The sequence below is a fragment of the Gorilla gorilla genome, chromosome 18 (assembly GCF_029281585.2).
Source record: "Gorilla gorilla gorilla isolate KB3781 chromosome 18, NHGRI_mGorGor1-v2.1_pri, whole genome shotgun sequence".
In the NCBI taxonomy this organism is placed as follows: Eukaryota; Metazoa; Chordata; class Mammalia; order Primates; family Hominidae; genus Gorilla; species Gorilla gorilla.
The window spans coordinates 120,913,112-120,938,069 of NC_073242.2; the positions used below are offsets into that span (position 1 = coordinate 120,913,112).

General features: G+C 58.1%; 1 protein-coding gene across 34 annotated transcripts in view; it reads left to right on the forward strand.

Annotated features, from left to right (window-relative positions):
* Positions 1 to 24,958, forward strand: part of LOC115931432 (decreased expression in renal and prostate cancer protein) — a 407,507-nt gene that overhangs the window by 142,181 nt on the left and 240,368 nt on the right. For 32 of the 34 annotated variants that reach the window (XR_010131404.1, XR_010131396.1, XR_010131402.1 and 29 more), the window contains one exon: positions 1 to 24,958. This exon is cut by the window's left edge and continues 54,008 nt beyond it; it is cut by the window's right edge and continues 63,999 nt beyond it. The exons of the other annotated variants lie outside the window; for them this stretch is intronic. The gene's annotated coding sequence lies outside the window, so the exon portion shown is untranslated. 34 annotated transcript variants of the gene reach the window in all.

The following is a 24,958-nucleotide window of genomic DNA, read 5'->3' on the forward strand; positions in this document are numbered from 1 at the left end:
CAGGGCACAGGGTTAGGCTTGTTTTAGGGTTAGGGCCAGGACCCAGGGTTAGGCTTGTTTTAGGGTCAGGGCCAGGGTCCAGGGTTAGGCTTCTTTTAGGGTCAGGACCAGGGCCCAGGTTTAGGGATGTTTTATTGTCAGGGCCAGGGCCCAGGGTTCGGGTTTTTTTAGAGTCAGGGCCAGGGCCCAGGGTTAGGGTTGTTTTAGGGTCAGGGCCAGGGCCCCGGGTTACGGTTGTTTTAGGGTCACGGCCAGGACCCAGGGTTAGGGTTGTTTTAGGGACAGGGGCACGGCCCAGGGCTAGGCTTGTTTTATTGTGAGGGCCAGGGCCCAGGGGCAGGGTTGTTTTAGGGTCAGGGCCAGGGCCCAGGGTTAGGGTTGTTTTAGGGTTAGGGCCACGGCCCAGGGTTAGGGTTGTTTTAGGGTGAGGGCCAGGGCCCAGGGTTCGGGTTCTTTTAGGGTCAGGCCCAGGGCCCAGGGTTAGGGTTGTTTTAGGGTCAGGGCCAGGGCCCAGGGTTAGGGTTGTTTTAGGGTCAGGGCCAGGGCCCAGGGTTAGGGTTGTTTTAGGGTCAGGGCCAGGGCCCATGTTTAGGCTTGTTTTAGGATTAGGTCTAGGACCCAGGGTTAGGGTTGTTTTAGGGTCAGGGCCAAGGCCCAGTTTTAGGGTTATTTTAGGGTGAGGGCCAGGGCCCAGGGTTCGGGTTGTTTTAGGGTCAGGGCCAGGGCCCAGGGTTAGGGTTGTTTTAGGGTCAGGGCCAGGGCCCAGGGTTAGGGTTGTTTAAGGTCAGGTCCAGGGCCCAGGGTTAGGCTTGTTTTAGGGTCAGGGACAGGGCCCAGGGTTAGGGTTGTTTTAGGGACAGGGGCACGGCCCAGGGCTAGGCTTGTTTTATTGTGAGGGCCAGGGCCCTGGGGCAGGGTTGTTTTAGGGTCAGGGCCAGGGCCCAGGGTTAGGGTTGTTTTAGGGTCAGGGCCAGGTCCCAGGGTTAGGGTTGTTTTAGGGTCAGGGCCAGGGCCCAGGGTTAGGGTTGTTTTAGGGTCAGGGCCAGGGCCCAGGGTTAGGGTAGTTTTAGGGTCAGAGCCAGGGCCAATGTTTAGGTTTGTTTTAGGATCAGGTCCAGGACCCAGGGTTAGGGTTGTTTTAGGGTCAGGGCCAAGGCCCAGGGTTAGGGTTGTTTTAGGGTGAGGGCCAGGGCCCAGGGTTCGGGTTGTTTTAGGGTCAGGGCCAGGGCCCAGGGTTAGGCTTGTTTTAGGGTCAGGTCCAGGGCCCAGGTGTAGGGCTGTTTTAGGGTCACGAGCAGGGCCTAGAGTTAGGTTTGTTTTAGGGTCAGGGCCAGGGCCCAGGGTTATGGATGTTTCAGGGTCAGGGCCAGGTCCCAGGGTTAGGGTTCTTTCAGGGTCAGGGCCACGGCCCAGGTTTAGGGATGTTTTATTGTCAGGGCCAGGGCCCAGGGTTCGGGTTTTTTTAGAGTCAGGGCCAGGGCCCAGGGTTAGGGTTGTTTTAGGGTCAGGGCCAGGGCCCCGGGTTACGGTTGTTTTAGGGTCACGTCCAGGGCCCAGGGTTAGGGTTGTTTTAGGGACAGGGGCACGGCCCAGGGCTAGGCTTGTTTTATTGTGAGGGCCAGGGCCCAGGGGCAGGGTTGTTTTAGGGTCAGGGCCTGGGCCCAGGGTTAGGGTTGTCTTAGGGTCAGGGCCAGGGCCCAGGGATAGGGTTGTGTTAGGGTCAGGGCCAGGGCCCAGGGTTAGGCTTCTTTTAGGGTCAGGGCCAGGGCCCATGGTTAGGGTTGTTTTAGGGTCAGGGCCAGGGCCCAGGTTTAGGGTTGTTTTAGGGTCAGGGCCGGGGCCCAGGGTTAGGGTTGTTTTAGGGTCAGAGCCCAGGGTTAGCGTTGTTTTAGTTTCGGGGCCCAGGGTTAGGTTTGTTTTAGGGTCGGGGCCCAGGGTTAGGGTTGTTTTAGTGGCGGGGCCCAGGGTTAGGGTTGTTTTACGGTCCGGGACCAGGGGTAGGCTTGTTTTAGGGTCAGGGCCCAGGGTTAGGGTTGTTTTAGGGCCAGGACCCAGGGTTAGGGTTGTTTTAGGGTCAGGGCCACGGCCCAGGGTTAGGGTTGTTTTAGGGTGAGGGCCAGGGCCCAGGGTTCGGGTTCTTTTAGGGTCAGGCCCAGGGCCCAGGGTTAGGGTTGTTTTAGGGTCAGGGCCACGGCCCAGGTTTAGGGTTGTTTTAGGGTCAGGGCCAGGGCCCAGGGTTAGGCTTGTTTTAGTGTCAGGGCCCAGGGTTAGGCTTGTTTTAGTGTCAGGGCCCAGGGTTAGGCTTGTTTTATGGTCGGGGCCGAGGGTTAGGCTTGTTTTAGGGTCAGGCCCATTGTTATGGTTGTTTTAGGGTCAGGGCCCAGGGTTAGGGTTGTTTTAGGGCCAGGACCCAGGGTTAGGGTTGTTTTAGGGTCAGGGCCACGGCCCAGGGTTAGGGTTGTTTTAGGGTGAGGGCCAGGGCCCAGGGTTCGGGTTCTTTTAGGGTCAGGGCCAGGGCCCAGGGTTAGGGTTGTTTTAGGGTCAGGGCCAGGGCCCAGGGTTAGGGTTGTTTTAGGGTCAGGGCCAGGGCCCAGGGTTAGACTTGTTTTAGGGTCAGAGCCAGGGCCCATGTTTAGTCTTGTTTTAGGATCAGGTCCAGGACCCAGGGTTAGGGTTGTTTTAGGGTCAGGGCCAGGGCCCAGGGTTAGGCTTGTTTTAGGGTCAGAGCCAGGGCCCATGTTTAGGCTTGTTTTAGGATCAGGTCCAGGACCCAGGGTTAGGGTTGTTTTAGGGTCAGGGCCAGGGCGCAGGGTTAGGGTTGTTTTAGGGTCAGGTCCAGGGCCCAGGTGTAGGGCTGTTTTAGAGTCACGAGCAGGGCCTAGAGTTAGGTTTGTTTTATGGTCAGGGCCAGGGCCCAGGGTTATGGATGATTCAGGGTCAGGGCCAGGTCCCAGGGTTACGGTTCTTTCAGGGTCAGGGCCACGGCCCAGGGATAGTCTTGTGTTAGGGTCAGGGCCAGAGCCCAGAGTTAGGATTGTTTTAGGTTCAGGGCCAGGGCCAGGGCTCAGGGTTAGGGTTGTTTTAGGGTCAGGGCCAAGGTCCAGGATTAGGGTTGTTTTAGGGTCAGGGCCAGGGCCCAGGTTTAGGGTTGTTTTAGGGTCATGGCCATGGCACAGGGTTAGGCTTGTTTTAGGGTCAGGTCCAGGACCCAGGGTTAGGCTTGTTTTAGGGTCAGGGCCAGGGTCCAGGGTTAGGCTTCTTTTAGGGTCAGGACCAGGGCCCAGGTTTAGGGATGTTTTATTGTCAGGGCCAGGGCCCAGGGTTAGGGTTTTTTTAGAGTCAGGTCCAGGGCCCAGGGTTAGGGTTGTTTTAGGGTCAGGGCCAGGGCCCCGGGTTACGGTTGTTTTACGGTCAGGGCCAGGGCCCAGGGTTAGGGTTGTTTTAGGGTCAGGGCGAGGGCCCAGGGGTAGGGTTGTTTTAGGGTCAGGGCCAGGGCCCAGGGTTAGGGTTGTTTTAGGGTCAGGGCCAGGGCCCAGGGTTCGGGTTGTTTTAGGGTCAGGGCCAGGACCCAGGGTTAGGGTTGTTTTAGGGTCAGGGCCCAGGGTTAGGGTTGTTGTAGGGTCAGGGCCCTGGGTTAGGCGTGTTTTAGGGCCAGGGCCCAGGGTGAGGGTTGTTTTAGGGTCAGGGCCAGGGCCCAGGGTTAGGGTTGTCTTAGGGTCAGGGCCAGGGCCCAGGGTTAGGGTTGTTTTAGGGTCAGGGCCAGGGCCCAGGGTTATGGATGTTTCTGGGTCAGGGCCAGGTCCCAGGGTTAGGGTTCTTTCAGGGTCAGGGCCACGGCCCAGGGATAGTGTTGTGTTAGGGTCAGGGCCAGGGCCCAGGGTTAGGATTGTTTTAGGTTCAGGGCCAGGGCTCAGGGTTAGGGTTGTTTTAGGGTCAGGGCCAAGGTCCAGGATTAGGGTTGTTTTAGGGTCAGGGCCAGGGCCCAGGGTTAGGGTTGTTTTAGGGTCATGGCCAGGGCACAGGGTTAGGCTTGTTTTAGGGTTAGGGCCAGGACCCAGGGTTAGGCTTGTTTTAGGGTCAGGGCCAGGGTCCAGGGTTAGGCTTCTTTTAGGGTCAGGACCAGGTCCCAGGTTTAGGGATGTTTTATTGTCAGGGCCAGGGCCCAGGGTTCGGGTTTTTTTAGAGTCAGGGCCAGGGCCCAGGGTTAGGGTTGTTTTAGGGTCGGGGCCAGGGCCCCGGGTTACGGTTGTTTTAGGGTCACGGCCAGGGCCCAGGGTTAGGGTTGTTTTAGGGACAGAGGCACGGCCCAGGGCTAGGCTTGTTTTATTGTGAGGGCCAGGGCCCAGGGGCAGGGTTGTTTTAGGGTCAGGGCCTGGGCCCAGGGTTAGGGTTGTCTTAGGGTCAGGGCCAGGGCCCAGGGATAGGGTTGTGTTAGGGTCAGGGCCAGGGCCCAGGGTTAGGCTTCTTTTAGGGTCAGGGCCAGGGCCCATGGTTAGGGTTGTTTTTGGGTCAGGGCCAGGGCCCAGGTTTAGGGTTGTTTTAGGGTCAGGGCCAGGGCCCAGGGTTAGGGTTGTTTTAGGGTCAGAGCCCAGGGTTAGCGTTGTTTTAGTTTCGGGGCCCAGGGTTAGGTTTGTTTTAGGGTCGGGGCCCAGGGTTAGGGTTGTTTTAGTGGCGGGGCCCAGGGTTAGGGTTGTTTTACGGTCCGGGACCAGGGGTAGGCTTGTTTTAGGGTTGGGGCCCAGGGTTAGGCTTGTTTTAGTGTTAGGGCCCTGGGTTAGGCTTGTTTTAGTGTCAGGGCCCAGCGTTGGGCTTGTTTTATGGTCGGGGCCGAGGGTTAGGCTTGTTTTAGGGTCAGGCCCGTTGTTAGGGTTGTTTTAGGGTCAGGGCCCAGGGTTAGGGTTGTTTTAGGGCCAGGACCCAGGGTTAGGGTTGTTTTAGGGTCAGGGCCACGGCCCAGGGTTAGGATTGTCTTAGGGTCAGGGCCAGGGCCCAGGGTTAGCGTTGTTTTAGGCTCATAGCCCAGATTTAGCGTTGTTTTAGGGTCGGGGCCCAGGGTTAGGTTTGTTTTAGGGTCGGGGCCCAGGGTTAGGGTTGTTTTACTGTCCGTGACCAGGGGTAGGCTTGTTTTAGGGTTGGGGCCCAGGGTTAGGCTTGTTTTAGTGTCAGGGCCCAGGGTTAGGCTTGTTTTAGTGTCAGGGACCAGGGTTAGGCTTGTTTTATGGTCGGGGCCCAGGGTTAGGCTTGTTTTAGGGTCAGGCCCATGGTTAGGGTTGTTTTATGTTTAGGGCCCAGGGTTAGGGTTGTTTTAGGGTCAGGGCCAGGGCTCAGGGTTAGGGTTGTGTTAGAGTCAGGGCCAGGGCACAGGGTTAGGGTTGTGTTAGGGTCAGGGCCAGGGCCCAGGGTTAGGCTTGTTTTAGAGTCAGGGCCAGGGCCCAGGGTTAGGGTTGTTTTAGGGTTAGGGCCAGGGCCCAGGGTTAGGGTTGTTTTAGGGTCAGGGCCAGGGCCCAGGGTTAGGGTTGTTTTAGGGTCAGGGCCAGGGCCCAGGGTTAGGCTTGTTTTAGGGTCAGGGCCACGGCCCAGGGTTAGGGTTGTTTTAGGGTCAGGGCCCAGGGTTAGGGTTGTTTTAGGGTCAGGGCCAGGGCGCAGTGTTAGGGTTATTTTAGGGTCAGGGCCAGGGCCCAGGTTTAGGCTTGTTTTAGGGTCAGGGCCAGGGCCCAGCGTTAGGCTTGTTTTAGGGTCAGAGCCAGGGCCCATGTTTATGCTTGTTTTAGGATTAGGTCCAGGACCCAGGGTTAGGGTTGTTTTAGGGTCAGGGCCAAGGCCCAGTTTTAGGGTTGTTTTAGGGTGAGGGCCAGGGCCCAGGGTTCGGGTTGTTTTAGGGTCAGGGCCAGGGCCCAGGGTTAGGGTTTTTTTAGGGTCAGGGCCAGGGCCCAGGGTTAGGGTTGTTTTAGGGTCAGGGCCAGGGCCCAGGGTTAGGCTTGTTTTAGGGTCAGGGACAGGGCCCAGGGTTAGGGTTGTTTTAGGGTCAGGGCCAGGGCCCAGGGTTAGGGTTGTTTTAGGGTCATGGCCAGGGCACAGGGTTAGGCTTGTTTTAGGGTTAAGGCCAGGACCCAGGGTTAGGCTTGTTTTAGGGTCAGGGCGAGGGTCCAGGGTTAGGCTTCTTCTAGGGTCAGGACCAGGGCCCAGGTTTAGGGATGTTTTATTGTCAGGGCCAGGGCCCAGGGTTCGGGTTTTTTTAGAGTCAGGGCCAGGGCCCAGGGTTAGGGTTGTTTTAGGGTCAGGGCCAGGGCCCCGGGTTACGGTTGTTTTAGGGTCACGTCCAGGGCCCAGGGTTAGGGTTGTTTTAGGGACAGGGGCACGGCCCAGGGCTAGGCTTGTTTTATTGTGAGGGCCAGGGCCCAGGGGCAGGGTTGTTTTAGGGTCAGGGCCTGGGCCCAGGGTTAGGGTTGTCTTAGGGTCAGGCCTAGGGCCCAGGGTTAGGCTTGTTTTAGGGTCAGGTCCCAGGGTTAGGGTTGTTGTAGGGTCAAGGCCAGGGCCCAGGGTTAGGGTTGTTTTAGGGTCAGGGCCAGGGCCCAGGGTTAGGGTTGTTTTAGGGTCAGGGCCAGGGCCCAGGGTTAGGGTTGTTTTGGGTCAGGGCCAGGGCCCAGGGTTAGGCTTGTTTTAGGGTCAGGGCCAGGGCCCATGGTTAGGATTGTTTTAGGGTCAGGGCCAGGGCCCATGTTTAGGCTTGTTTTAGGATCAGGTCCAGGACCCAGGGTTAGGGTTGTTTTAGGGTCAGGGCCAGGGCTCAGGGTTAGGCTTGTTTTAGCGTCAGGGACAGGGCCCAGGCTTAGGGTTGTTTTAGGGTCAGGGCCAGGGCCCAGGTTTAGGGTTGTTTTAGGGTCAGGGCCAGGGCCCAGGGTTAGGGATGTTTTAGGTTCAGGGCCAGGGCCCAGGGTTAGGGTTGTTTTAGGGTCAGGGCCAGGGCCCAGGGTTAGGGTTGTTTTAGGGTCAGGGCCAGGGCCCAGGGTTCGGGTTGTTTTAGGGTCAGGGCCAGGGCCCAGGTTTAGGCTTGTTTTAGGGTCAGGGCCAGGGCCCAGGGTTAGGCTTGTTTTAGGGTCAGAGCCAGGGCCCATGTTTAGGCTTGTTTTAGGATCAGGTCCAGGACCCAGGGTTAGGGTTGTTTTAGGGTCAGGGCCAGGGCGCAGGGTTAGGCTTGTTTTAGGGTCAGGTCCAGGGCCCAGGTGTAGGGCTGTTTTAGGGTCACGAGCAGGGCCTAGAGTTAGGTTTGTTTTAGGGTCAGGGCCAGGGCCCAGGGTTATGGATGTTTCAGGGTCAGGGCCAGGTCCCAGGGTTAGGGTTCTTTCAGGGTCAGGGCCACGGCCCAGGGATAGTGTTGTGTTAGGGTCAGGGCCAGGGCCCAGGGTTAGGATTGTTTTAGGTTCAGGGCCAGGGCTCAGGGTTAGGGTTGTTTTAGGGTCAGGGCCAAGGTCCAGGATTAGGGTTGTTTTAGGGTCAGGGCCAGGGCCCAGGGTTAGGGTTGTTTTAGGGTCATGGCCAGGGCACAGGGTTAGGCTTGTTTTAGGGTTAGGGCCAGGACCCAGGGTTAGGCTTGTTTTAGGGTCAGGGCCAGGGTCCAGGGTTAGGCTTCTTTTAGGGTCAGGACCAGGGCCCAGGTTTAGGGATGTTTTATTGTCAGGGCCAGGGCCCAGGGTTCGGGTTTTTTTAGAGTCAGGGCCAGGGCCCAGGGTTAGGGTTGTTTTAGGGTCAGGGCCAGGGCCCCGGGTTACGGTTGTTTTAGGGTCACGGCCAGGGCCCAGGGTTAGGGTTGTTTTAGGGACAGGGGCACGGCCCAGGGCTAGGCTTGTTTTATTGTGAGGGCCAGGGCCCAGGGGCAGGGTTGTTTTAGGGTCAGGGCCTGGGCCCAGGGTTAGGGTTGTCTTAGGGTCAGGGCCAGGGCCCAGGGATAGGGTTGTGTTAGGGTCAGGGCCAGGGCCCAGGGTTAGGCTTCTTTTAGGGTCAGGGCCAGGGCCCATGGTTAGGGTTGTTTTAGGGTCAGGGCCAGGGTCCAGGTTTAGGGTTGTTTTAGGGTCAGGGCCAGGGCCCAGGGTTAGGGTTGTTTTAGGGTCAGAGCCCAGGGTTAGCGTTGTTTTAGTTTCGGGGCCCAGGGTTAGGCTTGTTTTAGGGTCGGGGCCCAGGGTTAGGGTTGTTTTAGTGGCGGGGCCCAGGGTTAGGGTTGTTTTACGGTCCGGGACCAGGGGTAGGCTTGTTTTAGGGTTGGGGCCCAGGGTTAGGCTTGTTTTAGTGTCAGGGCCCAGGGTTAGGCTTGTTTTAGTGTCAGGGCCCAGCGTTGGGCTTGTTTTCTGGTCGGGGCCGAGGGTTAGGCTTGTTTTAGGGTCAGGCCCGTTGTTAGGGTTGTTTTAGGGTCAGGGCCCAGGGTTAGGGTTGTTTTAGGGCCAGGACCCAGGGTTAGGGTTGTTTTAGGGTCAGGGCCACGGCCCAGGGTTAGGATTGTCTTAGGGTCAGGGCCAGGGCCCAGGGTTAGCGTTGTTTTAGGCTCATAGCCCAGATTTAGCGTTGTTTTAGGGTCGGGGCCCAGGGTTAGGTTTGTTTTAGGGTCGGGGCCCAGGGTTAGGGTTGTTTTACTGTCCGTGACCAGGGGTAGGCTTGTTTTAGGGTTGGGGCCCAGGGTTAGGCTTGTTTTAGTGTCAGGGCCCAGGGTTAGGCTTGTTTTAGTGTCAGGGCCCAGGGTTAGGCTTGTTTTATGGTCGGGGCCCAGTGTTAGGCTTGTTTTAGGGTCAGGCCCATGGTTAGGGTTGTTTTATGGTCAGGGCCCAGGGTTAGGGTTGTTTTAGGGTCAGGGCCAGGGCTCAGGGTTAGGGTTGTGTTAGGGTCAGGGCCAGGGCCCAGGGTTAGGCTTGTTTTAGAGTCAGGGCCAGGGCCCAGGGTTAGGGTTGTTTTAGGGTTAGGGCCAGGGCCCAGGGTTAGGGTTGTTTTAGGGTCAGGGCCAGGGCCCAGGGTTAGGGTTGTTTTAGGGTCAGGGCCAGGGCCCAGGGTTAGGGTTGTTTTAGGGTCAGGGCCAGGGCCCAGGGTTAGGGTTGTTTTAGGGTCAGGGCCCAGGGTTAGGTTTGTTTTAGGGTCGGGGCCCAGAGTTAGGGTTGTTTTACGGTCCGGGACTAGAGGTAGGCTTTTTTTAGGGTTGGGGCCCAGGGTTAGGCTTGTTTTAGGGTTAGGCCCATGGTTAGGGTTGTTTTATGGTCAGGGCCCAGGGTTAGGGTTGTTTTAGGGTCAGGGCCAGGTCCCAGGGTTAGGTTTCTTTCAGGGTCAGGGCCACGGCAAAGGGTTAGGGTTGTTTTAGGGTCAGGGCTAGGGCCCCGGGTTACGGTTGTTTTAGGGTCACGGCCAGGGCCCAGGGTTAGGGTTGTTTTAGGGACAGCGGCACGGCCCAGGGCTAGGCTTGTTTTATTGTGAGGGCCAGGGCCCAGGGGCAGGGTTGTTTTAGGGTCAGGGCCTGGGCCCAGGGTTAGGGTTGTCTTAGGGTCAGGGCCAGGGCCCAGGGATAGGGTTGTGTTAGGGTCAGGGCCAGGGCCCAGGGTTAGGCTTCTTTTAGGGTCAGGGCCAGGGCCCATGGTTAGGATTGTTTTAGGGTCAGGGCCAGGGCCCAGGTTTAGGCTTGTTTTAGGATCAGGTCCAGGACCCAGGGTTAGGGTTGTTTTAGGGTCAGGGCCAGGGCTCAGGGTTAGGCTTGTTTTAGCGTCAGGGACAGGGCCCAGGCTTAGGGTTGTTTTAGGGTCAGGGCCAGGGCCCAGGTTTAGGGTTGTTTTAGGGTCAGGGCCAGGGCCCAGGGTTAGGGATGTTTTAGGTTCAGGGCCAGGGCCCAGGGTTAGGGTTGTTTTAGGGTCAGGGCCAGGGCCCAGGGTTAGGGTTGTTTTAGGGTCAGGGCCAGGGCCCAGGGTTCGGGTTGTTTTAGGGTCAGGGCCAGGGCCCAGGTTTAGGCTTGTTTTAGGGTCAGGGCCAGGGCCCAGGGTTAGGCTTGTTTTAGGGTCAGAGCCAGGGCCCATGTTTAGGCTTGTTTTAGGATCAGGTCCAGGACCCAGGGTTAGGGTTGTTTTAGGGTCAGGGCCAGGGCGCAGGGTTAGGCTTGTTTTAGGGTCAGGTCCAGGGCCCAGGTGTAGGGCTGTTTTAGGGTCACGAGCAGGGCCTAGAGTTAGGTTTGTTTTAGGGTCAGGGCCAGGGCCCAGGGTTATGGATGTTTCAGGGTCAGGGCCAGGTCCCAGGGTTAGGGTTCTTTCAGGGTCAGGGCCACGGCCCAGGGATAGTGTTGTGTTAGGGTCAGGGCCAGGGCCCAGGGTTAGGATTGTTTTAGGTTCAGGGCCAGGGCTCAGGGTTAGGGTTGTTTTAGGGTCAGGGCCAAGGTCCAGGATTAGGGTTGTTTTAGGGTCAGGGCCAGGGCCCAGGGTTAGGGTTGTTTTAGGGTCATGGCCAGGGCACAGGGTTAGGCTTGTTTTAGGGTTAGGGCCAGGACCCAGGGTTAGGCTTGTTTTAGGGTCAGGGCCAGGGTCCAGGGTTAGGCTTCTTTTAGGGTCAGGACCAGGGCCCAGGTTTAGGGATGTTTTATTGTCAGGGCCAGGGCCCAGGGTTCGGGTTTTTTTAGAGTCAGGGCCAGGGCCCAGGGTTAGGGTTGTTTTAGGGTCAGGGCCAGGGCCCCGGGTTACGGTTGTTTTAGGGTCACGGCCAGGGCCCAGGGTTAGGGTTGTTTTAGGGACAGGGGCACGGCCCAGGGCTAGGCTTGTTTTATTGTGAGGGCCAGGGCCCAGGGGCAGGGTTGTTTTAGGGTCAGGGCCTGGGCCCAGGGTTAGGGTTGTCTTAGGGTCAGGGCCAGGGCCCAGGGATAGGGTTGTGTTAGGGTCAGGGCCAGGGCCCAGGGTTAGGCTTCTTTTAGGGTCAGGGCCAGGGCCCATGGTTAGGGTTGTTTTAGGGTCAGGGCCAGGGCCCAGGTTTAGGGTTGTTTTAGGGTCAGGGCCAGGGCCCAGGGTTAGGGTTGTTTTAGGGTCAGAGCCCAGGGTTAGCGTTGTTTTAGTTTTGGGGCCCAGGGTTAGGCTTGTTTTAGGGTCGGGGCCCAGGGTTAGGGTTGTTTTAGTGGCGGGGCCCAGGGTTAGGGTTGTTTTACGGTCCGGGACCAGGGGTAGGCTTGTTTTAGGGTTGGGGCCCAGGGTTAGGCTTGTTTTAGTGTCAGGGCCCAGGGTTAGGCTTGTTTTAGTGTCAGGGCCCAGCGTTGGGCTTGTTTTCTGGTCGGGGCCGAGGGTTAGGCTTGTTTTAGGGTCAGGCCCGTTGTTAGGGTTGTTTTAGGGTCAGGGCCCAGGGTTAGGGTTGTTTTAGGGCCAGGACCCAGGGTTAGGGTTGTTTTAGGGTCAGGGCCACGGCCCAGGGTTAGGATTGTCTTAGGGTCAGGGCCAGGGCCCAGGGTTAGCGTTGTTTTAGGCTCATAGCCCAGATTTAGCGTTGTTTTAGGGTCGGGGCCCAGGGTTAGGTTTGTTTTAGGGTCGGGGCCCAGGGTTAGGGTTGTTTTACTGTCCGTGACCAGGGGTAGGCTTGTTTTAGGGTTGGGGCCCAGGGTTAGGCTTGTTTTAGTGTCAGGGCCCAGGGTTAGGCTTGTTTTAGTGTCAGGGCCCAGGGTTAGGCTTGTTTTATGGTCGGGGCCCAGTGTTAGGCTTGTTTTAGGGTCAGGCCCATGGTTAGGGTTGTTTTATGGTCAGGGCCCAGGGTTAGGGTTGTTTTAGGGTCAGGGCCAGGGCTCAGGGTTAGGGTTGTGTTAGGGTCAGGGCCAGGGCCCAGGGTTAGGCTTGTTTTAGAGTCAGGGCCAGGGCCCAGGGTTAGGGTTGTTTTAGGGTTAGGGCCAGGGCCCAGGGTTAGGGTTGTTTTAGGGTCAGGGCCAGGGCCCAGGGTTAGGGTTGTTTTAGGGTCAGGGCCAGGGCCCAGGGTTAGGGTTGTTTTAGGGTCAGGGCCAGGGCCCAGGGTTAGGGTTGTTTTAGGGTCAGGGCCCAGGGTTAGGTTTGTTTTAGGGTCGGGGCCCAGAGTTAGGGTTGTTTTACGGTCCGGGACTAGAGGTAGGCTTTTTTTAGGGTTGGGGCCCAGGGTTAGGCTTGTTTTAGGGTTAGGCCCATGGTTAGGGTTGTTTTATGGTCAGGGCCCAGGGTTAGGGTTGTTTTAGGGTCAGGGCCAGGTCCCAGGGTTAGGTTTCTTTCAGGGTCAGGGCCACGGCAAAGGGTTAGGGTTGTTTTAGGGTCAGGGCTAGGGCCCCGGGTTACGGTTGTTTTAGGGTCACGGCCAGGGCCCAGGGTTAGGGTTGTTTTAGGGACAGCGGCACGGCCCAGGGCTAGGCTTGTTTTATTGTGAGGGCCAGGGCCCAGGGGCAGGGTTGTTTTAGGGTCAGGGCCTGGGCCCAGGGTTAGGGTTGTCTTAGGGTCAGGGCCAGGGCCCAGGGATAGGGTTGTGTTAGGGTCAGGGCCAGGGCCCAGGGTTAGGCTTCTTTTAGGGTCAGGGCCAGGGCCCATGGTTAGGGTTGTTTTAGGGTCAGGGCCACGGCCCAGGTTTAGGGTTGTTTTAGGGTCAGGGCCAGGGCCCAGGGTTAGGGTTGTTTTAGGGTCAGAGCCCAGGGTTAGCGTTGTTTTAGTTTCGGGGCCCAGGGTTAGGTTTGTTTTAGGGTCGGGGCCCAGGGTTAGGGTTGTTTTAGGGACAGGGGCACGGCCTAGGGCTAGGCTTGTTTTATTGTGAGGGCCAGGGCCCAGGGGCAGGGATGTTTTAGGGTCAGGGCCTGGGCCCAGGGTTAGGGTTGTCTTAGGGTCAGGGCCAGGGCCCAGGGTTAGGCTTGTTTTAGGGTCAGGTCCCAGGGTTAGGGTTGTTGTAGGGTCAAGGCCAGGGCCCAGGGTTAGGGTTGTTTTAGGGTCAGGACCAGGGCCCAGGGTTAGGGTTGTTTTAGGGTCAGGGCCAGGGCCCAGGGTTAGGGTTGTTTTGGGTCAGGGCCAGGGCCCAGGGTTAGGCTTGTTTTAGGGTCAGGGCCAGGGCCCATGGTTAGGATTGTTTTAGGGTCAGGGCCAGGGCCCATGTTTAGGCTTGTTTTAGGATCAGGTCCAGGACCCAGGGTTAGGGTTGTTTTAGGGTCAGGGCCAGGGCGCAGGGTTAGGCTTGTTTTAGGGTCAGGGACAGGGCCCAGGCTTAGGGTTGTTTTAGGGTCAGGGCCAGGGCCCAGGTTTAGGGTTGTTTTAGGGTCAGGGCCAGGGCCCAGGGTTACGGTTGTTTTAGGGTCACGGCCAGGGCCCAGGGTTAGGGTTGTTTTAGGGACAGAGGCACGGCCCAGGGCTAGGCTTGTTTTATTGTGAGGGCCAGGGCCCAGGGGCAGGGTTGTTTTAGGGTCAGGGCCTGGGCCCAGGGTTAGGGTTGTCTTAGGGTCAGGGCCAGGGCCCAGGGATAGGGTTGTGTTAGGGTCAGGGCCAGGGCCCAGGGTTAGGCTTCTTTTAGGGTCAGGGCCAGGGCCCATGGTTAGGGTTGTTTTTGGGTCAGGGCCAGGGCCCAGGTTTAGGGTTGTTTTAGGGTCAGGGCCAGGGCCCAGGGTTAGGGTTGTTTTAGGGTCAGAGCCCAGGGTTAGCGTTGTTTTAGTTTCGGGGCCCAGGGTTAGGTTTGTTTTAGGGTCGGGGCCCAGGGTTAGGGTTGTTTTAGTGGCGGGGCCCAGGGTTAGGGTTGTTTTACGGTCCGGGACCAGGGGTAGGCTTGTTTTAGGGTTGGGGCCCAGGGTTAGGCTTGTTTTAGTGTTAGGGCCCTGGGTTAGGCTTGTTTTAGTGTCAGGGCCCAGCGTTGGGCTTGTTTTATGGTCGGGGCCGAGGGTTAGGCTTGTTTTAGGGTCAGGCCCGTTGTTAGGGTTGTTTTAGGGTCAGGGCCCAGGGTTAGGGTTGTTTTAGGGCCAGGACCCAGGGTTAGGGTTGTTTTAGGGTCAGGGCCACGGCCCAGGGTTAGGATTGTCTTAGGGTCAGGGCCAGGGCCCAGGGTTAGCGTTGTTTTAGGCTCATAGCCCAGATTTAGCGTTGTTTTAGGGTCGGGGCCCAGGGTTAGGTTTGTTTTAGGGTCGGGGCCCAGGGTTAGGGTTGTTTTACTGTCCGTGACCAGGGGTAGGCTTGTTTTAGGGTTGGGGCCCAGGGTTAGGCTTGTTTTAGGGTTAGGCCCATGGTTAGGGTTGTTTTATGGTCAGGGCCCAGGGTTAGGGTTGTTTTAGGGTCAGGGCCAGGTCCCAGGGTTAGGTTTCTTTCAGGGTCAGGGCCACGGCAAAGGGTTAGGGTTGTTTTAGGGTCAGGGCTAGGGCCCCGGGTTACGGTTGTTTTAGGGTCACGGCCAGGGCCCAGGGTTAGGGTTGTTTTAGGGACAGCGGCACGGCCCAGGGCTAGGCTTGTTTTATTGTGAGGGCCAGGGCCCAGGGGCAGGGTTGTTTTAGGGTCAGGGCCTGGGCCCAGGGTTAGGGTTGTCTTAGGGTCAGGGCCAGGGCCCAGGGATAGGGTTGTGTTAGGGTCAGGGCCAGGGCCCAGGGTTAGGCTTCTTTTAGGGTCAGGGCCAGGGCCCATGGTTAGGATTGTTTTAGGGTCAGGGCCAGGGCCCAGGTTTAGGCTTGTTTTAGGATCAGGTCCAGGACCCAGGGTTAGGGTTGTTTTAGGGTCAGGGCCAGGGCTCAGGGTTAGGCTTGTTTTAGCGTCAGGGACAGGGCCCAGGCTTAGGGTTGTTTTAGGGTCAGGGCCAGGGCCCAGGTTTAGGGTTGTTTTAGGGTCAGGGCCAGGGCCCAGGGTTAGGGATGTTTTAGGTTCAGGGCCAGGGCCCAGGGTTAGGGTTGTTTTAGGGTCAGGGCCAGGGCCCAGGGTTAGGGTTGTTTTAGGGTCAGGGCCAGGGCCCAGGGTTCGGGTTGTTTTAGGGTCAGGGCCAGGGCCCAGGTTTAGGCTTGTTTTAGGGTCAGGGCCAGGGCCCAGGGTTAGGCTTGTTTTAGGGTCAGAGCCAGGGCCCATGTTTAGGCTTGTTTTAGGATCAGGTCCAGGACCCAGGGTTAGGGTTGTTTTAGGGTCAGGGCCAGGGCGCAGGGTTAGGCTTGTTTTAGGGTCAGGTCCAGGGCCCAGGTGTAGGGCTGTTTTAGGGTCACGAGCAGGGCCTAGAGTTAGGTTTGTTTTAGGGTCAGGGCCAGGGCCCAGGGTTATGGATGTTTCAGGGTCAGGGCCAGGTCCCAGGGTTAGGGTTCTTTCAGGGTCAGGGCCACGGCCCAGGGATAGTGTTGTGTTAGGGTCAGGGCCAGGGCCCAGGGTTAGGATTGTTTTAGGTTCAGGGCCAGGGCTCAGGGTTAGGGTTGTTTTAGGGTCAGGGCCAAGGTCCAGGATTAGGGTTGTTTTAGGGTCAGGGCCAGGGCCCAGGGTTAGGGTTGTTTTAGGGTCATGGCCAGGGCACAGGGTTAGGCTTGTTTTAGGGTTAGGGCCAGGACCCAGGGTTAGGCTTGTTTTAGGGTCAGGGCCAGGGTCCAGGGTTAGGCTTCTTTTAGGGTCAGGACCAGGGCCCAGGTTTAGGGATGTTTTATTGTCAGGGCCAGGGCCCAGGGTTCGGGTTTTTTTAGAGTCAGGGCCAGGGCCCAGGGTTAGGGTTGTTTTAGGGTCAGGGCCAGGGCCCCGGGTTACGGTTGTTTTAGGGTCACGGCCAGGGCCCAGGGTTAGGGTTGTTTTAGGGACAGGGGCACGGCCCAGGGCTAGGCTTGTTTTATTGTGAGGGCCAGGGCCCAGGGGCAGGGTTGTTTTAGGGTCAGGGCCTGGGCCCAGGGTTAGGGTTGTCTTAGGGTCAGGGCCAGGGCCCAGGGATAGGGTTGTGTTAGGGTCAGGGCCAGGGCCCAGGGTTAGGCTTCTTTTAGGGTCAGGGCCAGGGCCCATGGTTAGGGTTGTTTTAGGGTCAGGGCCAGGGTCCAGGTTTAGGGTTGTTTTAGGGTCAGGGCCAGGGCCCAGGGTTAGGGTTGTTTTAGGGTCAGAGCCCAGGGTTAGCGTTGTTTTAGTTTCGGGGCCCAGGGTTAGGCTTGTTTTAGGGTCGGGGCCCAGGGTTAGGGTTGTTTTAGTGGCGGGGCCCAGGGTTAGGGTTGTTTTACGGTCCGGGACCAGGGGTAGGCTTGTTTTAGGGTTGGGGCCCAGGGTTAGGCTTGTTTTAGTGTCAGGGCCCAGGGTTAGGCTTGTTTTAGTGTCAGGGCCCAGCGTTGGGCTTGTTTTCTGGTCGGGGCCGAGGGTTAGGCTTGTTTTAGGGTCAGGCCCGTTGTTAGGGTTGTTTTAGGGTCAGGGCCCAGGGTTAGGGTTGTTTTAGGGCCAGGACCCAGGGTTAGGGTTGTTTTAGGGTCAGGGCCACGGCCCAGGGTTAGGATTGTCTTAGGGTCAGGGCCAGGGCCCAGGGTTAGCGTTGTTTTAGGCTCATAGCCCAGATTTAGCGTTGTTTTAGGGTCGGGGCCCAGGGTTAGGTTTGTTTTAGGGTCGGGGCCCAGGGTTAGGGTTGTTTTACTGTCCGTGACCAGGGGTAGGCTTGTTTTAGGGTTGGGGCCCAGGGTTAGGCTTGTTTTAGTGTCAGGGCCCAGGGTTAGGCTTGTTTTAGTGTCAGGGCCCAGGGTTAGGCTTGTTTTATGGTCGGGGCCCAGTGTTAGGCTTGTTTTAGGGTCAGGCCCATGGTTAGGGTTGTTTTATGGTCAGGGCCCAGGGTTAGGGTTGTTTTAGGGTCAGGGCCAGGGCTCAGGGTTAGGGTTGTGTTAGGGTCAGGGCCAGGGCCCAGGGTTAGGCTTGTTTTAGAGTCAGGGCCAGGGCCCAGGGTTAGGGTTGTTTTAGGGTTAGGGCCAGGGCCCAGGGTTAGGGTTGTTTTAGGGTCAGGGCCAGGGCCCAGGGTTAGGGTTGTTTTAGGGTCAGGGCCAGGGCCCAGGGTTAGGGTTGTTTTAGGGTCAGGGCCAGGGCCCAGGGTTAGGGTTGTTTTAGGGTCAGGGCCCAGGGTTAGGTTTGTTTTAGGGTCGGGGCCCAGAGTTAGGGTTGTTTTACGGTCCGGGACTAGAGGTAGGCTTTTTTTAGGGTTGGGGCCCAGGGTTAGGCTTGTTTTAGGGTTAGGCCCATGGTTAGGGTTGTTTTATGGTCAGGGCCCAGGGTTAGGGTTGTTTTAGGGTCAGGGCCAGGTCCCAGGGTTAGGTTTCTTTCAGGGTCAGGGCCACGGCAAAGGGTTAGGGTTGTTTTAGGGTCAGGGCTAGGGCCCCGGGTTACGGTTGTTTTAGGGTCACGGCCAGGGCCCAGGGTTAGGGTTGTTTTAGGGACAGCGGCACGGCCCAGGGCTAGGCTTGTTTTATTGTGAGGGCCAGGGCCCAGGGGCAGGGTTGTTTTAGGGTCAGGGCCTGGGCCCAGGGTTAGGGTTGTCTTAGGGTCAGGGCCAGGGCCCAGGGATAGGGTTGTGTTAGGGTCAGGGCCAGGGCCCAGGGTTAGGCTTCTTTTAGGGTCAGGGCCAGGGCCCATGGTTAGGATTGTTTTAGGGTCAGGGCCAGGGCCCAGGTTTAGGCTTGTTTTAGGATCAGGTCCAGGACCCAGGGTTAGGGTTGTTTTAGGGTCAGGGCCAGGGCTCAGGGTTAGGCTTGTTTTAGCGTCAGGGACAGGGCCCAGGCTTAGGGTTGTTTTAGGGTCAGGGCCAGGGCCCAGGTTTAGGGTTGTTTTAGGGTCAGGGCCAGGGCCCAGGGTTAGGGATGTTTTAGGTTCAGGGCCAGGGCCCAGGGTTAGGGTTGTTTTAGGGTCAGGGCCAGGGCCCAGGGTTAGGGTTGTTTTAGGGTCAGGGCCAGGGCCCAGGGTTCGGGTTGTTTTAGGGTCAGGGCCAGGGCCCAGGTTTAGGCTTGTTTTAGGGTCAGGGCCAGGGCCCAGGGTTAGGCTTGTTTTAGGGTCAGAGCCAGGGCCCATGTTTAGGCTTGTTTTAGGATCAGGTCCAGGACCCAGGGTTAGGGTTGTTTTAGGGTCAGGGCCAGGGCGCAGGGTTAGGCTTGTTTTAGGGTCAGGTCCAGGGCCCAGGTGTAGGGCTGTTTTAGGGTCACGAGCAGGGCCTAGAGTTAGGTTTGTTTTAGGGTCAGGGCCAGGGCCCAGGGTTATGGATGTTTCAGGGTCAGGGCCAGGTCCCAGGGTTAGGGTTCTTTCAGGGTCAGGGCCACGGCCCAGGGATAGTGTTGTGTTAGGGTCAGGGCCAGGGCCCAGGGTTAGGATTGTTTTAGGTTCAGGGCCAGGGCTCAGGGTTAGGGTTGTTTTAGGGTCAGGGCCAAGGTCCAGGATTAGGGTTGTTTTAGGGTCAGGGCCAGGGCCCAGGGTTAGGGTTGTTTTAGGGTCATGGCCAGGGCACAGGGTTAGGCTTGTTTTAGGGTTAGGGCCAGGACCCAGGGTTAGGCTTGTTTTAGGGTCAGGGCCAGGGTCCAGGGTTAGGCTTCTTTTAGGGTCAGGACCAGGGCCCAGGTTTAGGGATGTTTTATTGTCAGGGCCAGGGCCCAGGGTTCGGGTTTTTTTAGAGTCAGGGCCAGGGCCCAGGGTTAGGGTTGTTTTAGGGTCAGGGCCAGGGCCCCGGGTTACGGTTGTTTTAGGGTCACGGCCAGGGCCCAGGGTTAGGGTTGTTTTAGGGACAGGGGCACGGCCCAGGGCTAGGCTTGTTTTATTGTGAGGGCCAGGGCCCAGGGGCAGGGTTGTTTTAGGGTCAGGGCCTGGGCCCAGGGTTAGGGTTGTCTTAGGGTCAGGGCCAGGGCCCAGGGATAGGGTTGTGTTAGGGTCAGGGCCAGGGCCCAGGGTTAGGCTTCTTTTAGGGTCAGGGCCAGGGCCCATGGTTAGGGTTGTTTTAGGGTCAGGGCCAGGGCCCAGGTTTAGGGTTGTTTTAGGGTCAGGGCCAGGGCCCAGGGTTAGGGTTGTTTTAGGGTCAGAGCCCAGGGTTAGCGTTGTTTTAGTTTTGGGGCCCAGGGTTAGGCTTGTTTTAGGGTCGGGGCCCAGGGTTAGGGTTGTTTTAGTGGCGGGGCCCAGGGTTAGGGTTGTTTTACGGTCCGGGACCAGGGGTAGGCTTGTTTTAGGGTTGGGGCCCAGGGTTAGGCTTGTTTTAGTGTCAGGGCCCAGGGTTAGGCTTGTTTTAGTGTCAGGGCCCAGCGTTGGGCTTGTTTTCTGGTCGGGGCCGAGGGTTAGGCTTGTTTTAGGGTCAGGCCCGTTGTTAGGGTTGTTTTAGGGTCAGGGCCCAGGGTTAGGGTTGTTTTAGGGCCAGGACCCAGGGTTAGGGTTGTTTTAGGGTCAGGGCCACGGCCCAGGGTTAGGATTGTCTTAGGGTCAGGGCCAGGGCCCAGGGTTAGCGTTGTTTTAGGCTCATAGCCCAGATTTAGCGTTGTTTTAGGGTCGGGGCCCAGGGTTAGGTTTGTTTTAGGGTCGGGGCCCAGGGTTAGGGTTGTTTTACTGTCCGTGACCAGGGGTAGGCTTGTTTTAGGGTTGGGGCCCAGGGTTAGGCTTGTTTTAGTGTCAGGGCCCAGGGTTAGGCTTGTTTTAGTGTCAGGGCCCAGGGTTAGGCTTGTTTTATGGTCGGGGCCCAGTGTTAGGCTTGTTTTAGGGTCAGGCCCATGGTTAGGGTTGTTTTATGGTCAGGGCCCAGGGTTAGGGTTGTTTTAGGGTCAGGGCCAGGGCTCAGGGTTAGGGTTGTGTTAGGGTCAGGGCCAGGGCCCAGGGTTAGGCTTGTTTTAGAGTCAGGGCCAGGGCCCAGGGTTAGGGTTGTTTTAGGGTTAGGGCCAGGGCCCAGGGTTAGGGTTGTTTTAGGGTCAGGGCCAGGGCCCAGGGTTAGGGTTGTTTTAGGGTCAGGGCCAGGGCCCAGGGTTAGGGTTGTTTTAGGGTCAGGGCCAGGGCCCAGGGTTAGGGTTGTTTTAGGGTCAGGGCCCAGGGTTAGGTTTGTTTTAGGGTCGGGGCCCAGAGTTAGGGTTGTTTTACGGTCCGGGACTAGAGGTAGGCTTTTTTTAGGGTTGGGGCCCAGGGTTAGGCTTGTTTTAGGGTTAGGCCCATGGTTAGGGTTGTTTTATGGTCAGGGCCCAGGGTTAGGGTTGTTTTAGGGTCAGGGCCAGGTCCCAGGGTTAGGTTTCTTTCAGGGTCAGGGCCACGGCAAAGGGTTAGGGTTGTTTTAGGGTCAGGGCTAGGGCCCCGGGTTACGGTTGTTTTAGGGTCACGGCCAGGGCCCAGGGTTAGGGTTGTTTTAGGGACAGCGGCACGGCCCAGGGCTAGGCTTGTTTTATTGTGAGGGCCAGGGCCCAGGGGCAGGGTTGTTTTAGGGTCAGGGCCTGGGCCCAGGGTTAGGGTTGTCTTAGGGTCAGGGCCAGGGCCCAGGGATAGGGTTGTGTTAGGGTCAGGGCCAGGGCCCAGGGTTAGGCTTCTTTTAGGGTCAGGGCCAGGGCCCATGGTTAGGGTTGTTTTAGGGTCAGGGCCACGGCCCAGGTTTAGGGTTGTTTTAGGGTCAGGGCCAGGGCCCAGGGTTAGGGTTGTTTTAGGGTCAGAGCCCAGGGTTAGCGTTGTTTTAGTTTCGGGGCCCAGGGTTAGGTTTGTTTTAGGGTCGGGGCCCAGGGTTAGGGTTGTTTTAGGGACAGGGGCACGGCCTAGGGCTAGGCTTGTTTTATTGTGAGGGCCAGGGCCCAGGGGCAGGGATGTTTTAGGGTCAGGGCCTGGGCCCAGGGTTAGGGTTGTCTTAGGGTCAGGGCCAGGGCCCAGGGTTAGGCTTGTTTTAGGGTCAGGTCCCAGGGTTAGGGTTGTTGTAGGGTCAAGGCCAGGGCCCAGGGTTAGGGTTGTTTTAGGGTCAGGACCAGGGCCCAGGGTTAGGGTTGTTTTAGGGTCAGGGCCAGGGCCCAGGGTTAGGGTTGTTTTGGGTCAGGGCCAGGGCCCAGGGTTAGGCTTGTTTTAGGGTCAGGGCCAGGGCCCATGGTTAGGATTGTTTTAGGGTCAGGGCCAGGGCCCATGTTTAGGCTTGTTTTAGGATCAGGTCCAGGACCCAGGGTTAGGGTTGTTTTAGGGTCAGGGCCAGGGCGCAGGGTTAGGCTTGTTTTAGGGTCAGGGACAGGGCCCAGGCTTAGGGTTGTTTTAGGGTCAGGGCCAGGGCCCAGGTTTAGGGTTGTTTTAGGGTCAGGGCCAGGGCCCAGGGTTAGGGATGTTTTAGGGTCAGGGCCAGGGCCCAGGGTTAGGGTTGTTTTAGGGTCAGGGCCAGGGCCCAGGGTTAGGGTTGTTTTAGGGTCAGGGCCAGGGCCTAGGGTTCGGGTTGTTTTAGGGTCAGGGCCAGGGCCCAGGTTTAGGCTTGTTTTAGGGTCAGGGCCAGGGCCCAGGGTTAGGCTTGTTTTAGGGTCAGAGCCAGGGCCCATGTTTAGGCTTGTTTTAGGATCAGGTCCAGGACCCAGTGTTAGGGTTGTTTTAGGGTCAGGGCCAGGGCGCAGGGTTAGGCTTGTTTTAGGGTCAGGTCCAGGGCCCAGGTGTAGGGCTGTTTTAGGGTCACGAGCAGGGCCTAGAGTTAGGTTTGTTTTAGGGTCAGGGCCAGGGCCCAGGGTTATGGATGTTTCAGGGTCAGGGCCAGGTCCCAGGGTTAGGGTTCTTTCAGGGTCAGGGCCACGGCCCAGGGATAGTGTTGTGTTAGGGTCAGGGCCAGGGCCCAGGGTTAGGATTGTTTTAGGTTCAGGGCCAGGGCTCAGGGTTAGGGTTGTTTTAGGGTCAGGGCCAAGGTCCAGGATTAGGGTTGTTTTAGGGTCAGGGCCAGGGCCCAGGGTTAGGGTTGTTTTAGGGTCATGGCCAGGGCACAGGGTTAGGCTTGTTTTAGGGTTAGGGCCAGGATCCAGGGTTAGGCTTGTTTTAGGGTCAGGGCCAGGGTCCAGGGTTAGGCTTCTTTTAGGGTCAGGACCAGGGCCCAGGTTTAGGGATGTTTTATTGTCAGGGCCAGGGCCCAGGGTTCGGGTTTTTTTAGAGTCAGGGCCAGGGCCCAGGGTTAGGGTTGTTTTAGGGTCAGGGCCAGGGCCCCGGGTTACGGTTGTTTTAGGGTCACGGCCAGGACCCAGTGTTAGGGTTGTTTTAGGGACAGGGGCACGGCCCAGGGCTAGGCTTGTTTTATTGTGAGGGCCAGGGCCCAGGGGCAGGGTTGTTTTAGGGTCAGGGCCTGGGCCCAGGGTTAGGGTTGTCTTAGGGTCAGGGCCAGGGCCCAGGGATAGGGTTGTGTTAGGGTCAGGGCCAGGGCCCAGGGTTAGGCTTCTTTTAGGGTCAGGGCCAGGGCCCATGGTTAGGGTTGTTTTAGGGTCAGGGCCAGGGCCCAGGTTTAGGGTTGTTTTAGGGTCAGGGCCAGGGCCCAGGGTTAGGGTTGTTTTAGGGTCAGAGCCCAGGGTTAGCGTTGTTTTAGTTTCGGGGCCCAGGGTTAGGTTTGTTTTAGGGTCGGGGCCCAGGGTTAGGGTTGTTTTAGTGGCGGGGCCCAGGGTTAGGGTTGTTTTACGGTCCGGGACCAGGGGTAGGCTTGTTTTAGGGTTGGGGCCCAGGGTTAGGCTTGTTTTAGTGTCAGGGCCCAGGGTTAGGCTTGTTTTAGTGTCAGGGCCCAGCGTTGGGCTTGTTTTATGGTCGGGGCCGAGGGTTAGGCTTGTTTTAGGGTCAGGCCCGTTGTTAGAGTTGTTTTAGGGTCAGGGCCCAGGGTTAGGGTTGTTTTAGGGCCAGGACCCAGGGTTAGGGTTGTTTTAGGGTTAGGGCCACGGCCCAGGGTTAGGGTTGTTTTAGGGTGAGGGCCAGGGCCCAGGGTTCGGGTTCTTTTAGGGTCAGGCCCAGGGCCCAGGGTTAGGGTTGTTTTAGGGTCAGGGCCAGGGCCCAGGGTTAGGGTTGTTTTAGGGTCAGGGCCAGGGCCCAGGGTTAGGGTTGTTTTAGGGTCAGGGCCAGGGCCCATGTTTAGGCTTGTTTTAGGATTAGGTCTAGGACCCAGGGTTAGGGTTGTTTTAGGGTCAGGGCCAAGGCCCAGTTTTAGGGTTATTTTAGTTTGAGGGCCAGGGCCCAGGGTTCGGGTTGTTTTAGGGTCAGGGCCAGGGCCCAGGGTTAGGGTTGTTTTAGGGTCAGGGCCAGGGCCCAGGGTTAGGGTTGTTTAAGGTCAGGTCCAGGGCCCAGGGTTAGGCTTGTTTTAGGGTCAGGGACAGGGCCCAGGGTTAGGGTTGTTTTAGGGACAGGGGCACGGCCCAGGGCTAGGCTTGTTTTATTGTGAGGGCCAGGGCCCTGGGGCAGGGTTGTTTTAGGGTCAGGGCCAGGGCCCAGGGTTAGGGTTGTTTTAGGGTCAGGGCCAGGTCCCAGGGTTAGGGTTGTTTTAGGGTCAGGGCCAGGGCCCAGGGTTAGGGTTGTTTTAGGGTCAGGGCCAGGGCCCAGGGTTAGGGTTGTTTTAGGGTCAGAGCCAGGGCCCATGTTTAGGTTTGTTTTAGGATCAGGTCCAGGACCCAGGGTTAGGGTTGTTTTAGGGTCAGGGCCAAGGCCCAGGGTTAGGGTTGTTTTAGGGTCAGAGCCCAGGGTTAGCGTTGTTTTAGTTTCGGGGCCCAGGGTTAGGTTTGTTTTAGGGTCGGTGCCCTGGGTTAGGGTTGTTTTAGTGGCGGGGCCCAGGGTTAGGGTTGTTTTACGGTCCGGGACCAGGGGTAGGCTTGTTTTAGGGTTGGGGCCCAGGGTTAGGCTTGTTTTAGTGTCAGGGCCCAGGGTTAGGCTTGTTTTAGTGTCAGGGCCCAGCGTTGGGCTTGTTTTCTGGTCGGGGCCGAGGGTTAGGCTTGTTTTAGGGTCAGGCCCGTTGTTAGGGTTGTTTTAGGGTCAGGGCCCAGGGTTAGGGTTGTTTTAGGGCCAGGACCCAGGGTTAGGGTTGTTTTAGGGTCAGGGCCACGGCCCAGGGTTAGGATTGTCTTAGGGTCAGGGCCAGGGCCCAGGGTTAGCGTTGTTTTAGGCTCATAGCCCAGATTTAGCGTTGTTTTAGGGTCGGGGCCCAGGGTTAGGTTTGTTTTAGGGTCGGGGCCCAGGGTTAGGGTTGTTTTACTGTCCGTGACCAGGGGTAGGCTTGTTTTAGGGTCAGGCCCATGGTTAGGGTTGTTTTATGGTCAGGGCCCAGGGTTAGGGTTGTTTTAGGGTCAGGGCCAGGGCTCAGGGTTAGGGTTGTGTTAGAGTCATGGTCAGGGCCCAGGGTTAGGGTTGTTTTAGGGTCAGGGCCAGGGCCCAGGGTTAGGCTTGTTTTAGAGTCAGGGCCAGGGCCCAGGGTTAGGGTTGTTTTAGAGTTAGGGCCAGGGCCCGGGGTTAGGGTTGTTTTAGGGTTAGGGCCAGGGCCCAGGGTTAGGGTTGTTTTAGGGTCAGGGCCAGGGCCCAGGGTTAGGGTTGTTTTTGGGTCAGGGCCAGGGCCCAGGGTTAGGGTTGTTTTAGGGTCAGGGCCCAGGGTTAGGTTTGTTTTAGTGTCGGGGCCCAGAGTTAGCGTTGTTTTACGGTCCGGGACCAGAGGTAGGCTTTTTTTAGGGTTGGGGCCCAGGGTTAGGCTTGTTTTAGGGTTAGGCCCATGGTTAGGGTTGTTTTATGGTCAGGGCCCAGGGTTAGGGTTCTTTTAGGGTCAGGGCCACGGCCCAGGGATAGTGTTGTGTTAGGGTCAGGGCCAGGGCCCAGGATTAGGATTGTTTTAGGTTCAGGGCCAGGGCTCAGGGTTAGGGTTGTTTTAGGGTCAGGGCCAAGGTCCAGGATTAGGGTTGTTTTAGGGTCAGGGCCAGGGCCCAGGGTTAGGGTTGTTTTAGGGTCATGGCCAGGGCACAGGGTTAGGCTTGTTTTAGGGTTAAGGCCAGGACCCAGGGTTAGGCTTGTTTTAGGGTCAGGGCCAGGGTCCAGGGTTAGGCTTCTTTTAGGGTCAGGACCAGGGCCCAGGGTTAGGGATGTTTTATTGTCAGGGCCAGGGCCCAGGGTTCGGGTTTTTT